This window comes from Prionailurus bengalensis, chromosome E2 (assembly GCF_016509475.1).
Source record: "Prionailurus bengalensis isolate Pbe53 chromosome E2, Fcat_Pben_1.1_paternal_pri, whole genome shotgun sequence".
Taxonomy (NCBI): domain Eukaryota; kingdom Metazoa; phylum Chordata; class Mammalia; order Carnivora; family Felidae; genus Prionailurus; species Prionailurus bengalensis.
In genome coordinates, this window is record NC_057352.1 from 53,722,810 (window position 1) to 53,725,894 (window position 3,085).

Sequence of the window (3,085 nt, forward strand, 5' to 3'; positions counted from 1 at the left end):
CAGTAAACGGTGCTCACAAAACTGGGTATTCCACAGGCTTCAAAAATCAAACTGGGCCCTTGCAGCATATACAAAAACCAACTCAGAAGGTATTAGAGGCTCAAACCTAAGACCCCAAACTAAAAACGGCACACGCAGGTACACACACACACATTGGCACGCCCGCCTGTGCATTCACACACCCAGCACAGAGCACGTTTTGTCCATTCTGGACACGCTACCAATTCATTCTTGTGGTCGGTCGTGCTTACTTGCCTTTGGACCTGTAACAGACGTTGACTGAGCACCAGGCACAGCCAGGCACTGACGTGGGTACCAGGGACACTATTTCAGGTACTTGCCTCTGTTAAATTTCTCTTCTTATGGGGAAGACAGATACTAAGCACAGAACACAGGAACACGCATTTTGGGGTATTGCTTAGCGCTATGAGGGTACATAAATCAGGGTCAGGGTTTGGAGAGTGGTGGTGGATAGGGCTGTGTCCATCAGGGGGCTCAGGGAAGGCCCACCCCAGGGAATGAGTACTGTCGTCGATGGGCATCTTCGGCACAGCCCCCTAAGGCTCGAGAAGAAAACCATCTGAGCCAGAAGAAATGGCCAACACAAAGGCCCCAAGCGGGAACAAGCCAGTTTAAGGAACAGAGGGGAGGTCCTTGTGGCCGGAAAGCAAAGAGCAAGGCAGAAGGTGCCAGAGATGGGCTCGGAGAAGCAGCCAGGGCTGCATCCCACAAGGCCCTGGGCCGTGGCAAGGAGCTGAGCTTGAATCTCCAGGCGGTGGAAGGTGCTGGATGGTTTTAAGCAAGGTAGTGATAGGATCTGATTTACATTTTAATAAGATCACTCTTGCCGCTCTTGTTAAATGCCAACTTATCTTGACACACGGAAAGCCTTCCTTCCAGCCCTGTTTTAAGACAGCGGGAGCAGATACCATTAACATCCAATGACAATTTGATTTGAAAACCCCACGTCTTATATGAATTATGGCAAACTTGCGTGGCAGATAACATCAACATTACCCAGCTGCCACACCAAATATCCTCACTGGGTCCTGTGCGTTATGGAAACCGGAACTGAGCATATCGTCAGGCTCCGATGAGGACTGAGTTTGGCACACATTCTCTTTGTCAAGTCCAACCCTTCCTGGACCTTTCATAAGTCAGGATAGGTGGGCACGTTTGACGTCCAGGTTGGCATCGGGTATGCCAATACGTGATTTTTTCAAAATCCGTGGGCCTCTCTTTTGGAAAATTTCTTGCATTTTTCCTAAACTCCATTAACATATTTTTTTTGTCTCTTGACGTAGTGGATCCCACTGCGAACTTGAAAACGTGGCTGGATTTCTAAATTAGTCGCTTCTGCAGGTGTGCTATTCTATTACGCATCATCCCACCCTAAAACAAATGCAAACTGACACTGCTTCTGTAAGAAGAGTGTTAGGAGACAAAACCCTGGAAAGCGCTGAGGCTTGCAAAAAAAGGCTAAGGACGATAAAAAGGGCTTTTCGAGCTATGTTTGGAGCAAGAAGGAAAAGGAAGGATTGGGAGAAGATGATGCAATTCGAACAGATGACAGTAAGAAAGCAGAAGTTCTGTGCTTTTATCTGCCTCCACCTTCTCCCCCGAGGAGCAGTCTCTAAAGCTGGAAACGATCACATACACGTGGCTGAGGACGAATTAATAAGCATGAATCGGGTACAGGGGCACAAGGGTAGTGCATCCACCAGGGGTAGTGACTCAGGTGACTTCGGGCACCAGGCGGGCGGGTTACAAGCGTGAGGTGTGCGGGTGCAGCTGGTGGGGGCAGAGGGAGTCTGAGTGACAGGGTCCAGCGGGCAGTGACCCAGCAGGCCGAGCGGCGCAGCCCCACCCTGAAATCTTCCAGATAAGCCAGACCCTGAGTGATTTTATACTTGAGTTGCCCAGGTTTTGCAAACGCTGACAGGAAATGCAGAATTTGTTCAAAACACCATGCAGACCTCCAAAAAAACACCTGCATCCACGGGGTGGCCTCGGCCCAAGGCCGCCATTTTGGAAATCTGTGCTAAGTCAGTGCGGGCTACCTGGAAGATGGCTTCACTGCTTACTACAAGAGCTGGTGGTCAGCAACAGGGCCATGAAGGGTTGCAGGAAATGTCCAGAGTTTCCAAAAGGGTTAAGGTGCATTCCCCAAAGCAGACGAGCCCTGGAGCCTGATTTCCGGCAAATTCAAGAACGGGGTACTAACGACAGTGAGCACGGCAAGAAAGACAGGTGTGGGCCTTACTGCCAGGATGGCTTGGGTAAGATCAGGGGCGCCCAAGAAGACCTACCGGACCAGGAGTTCGAGCAAATCGCGTAGAAATGGCTTAAAGCTACAGCCGAGGAGAGATGTGGCAGACTTTCTAGTGATTGTAGCTACATGTGTAGCTGGATAACCATTCAAATCCCAAAGATGCTGATTAATGGATCAACAGCCAGCAGGGAGAAAGCCTTCAGCGACTGCTAACATCTTAAAGATTTTCATCAACTTCCTTCATTTCAAGTTCTTCTGGATGAAAAACAGACGGATGGCAGAATTTTTTTTTTTTTAAGCTGACTGCTACGGGTTTACATTTCCACTATCACAAGCTGCATGGCCTTGGCCAACTCCCTTCCTATCTGTGATGCTCGATTTACTTTCTGGCAAAGTGGGAGCTATAGAAGGTTCTATCTCCAACAGGGGCCGCGAAGCCTAAGTGCAGAGATACAGTGAAGGGCTTGACATGGTACCTTCTCATGGATGTAATGTCCCACATGTGCTGGCATCTCCCACCAGCCTTGGGAAGATAACTGAGGGGTTCAGGGCGATGGGCTGTGACATCTGTAGGAATCAAGAGTGACTCTTAGGCATCAGTAATGCCCGTCAATGCCAACCCACTCACAGTGGTTCTCATCGGGCTTCATCGCTTAAGGCTGGCTTGGGCTCTGTTTCGAAAAGAACAATGAAAAACGGCCAAGCGATCTCGGAGAGGGGTTCTGGGACGCAAGAAATTTTAAGAAAGACATGAAACCCTGAACGAGAGCTGGCTTCCCACGCTAACGCAGAGACCCTGGCGGCAAAGGGCAG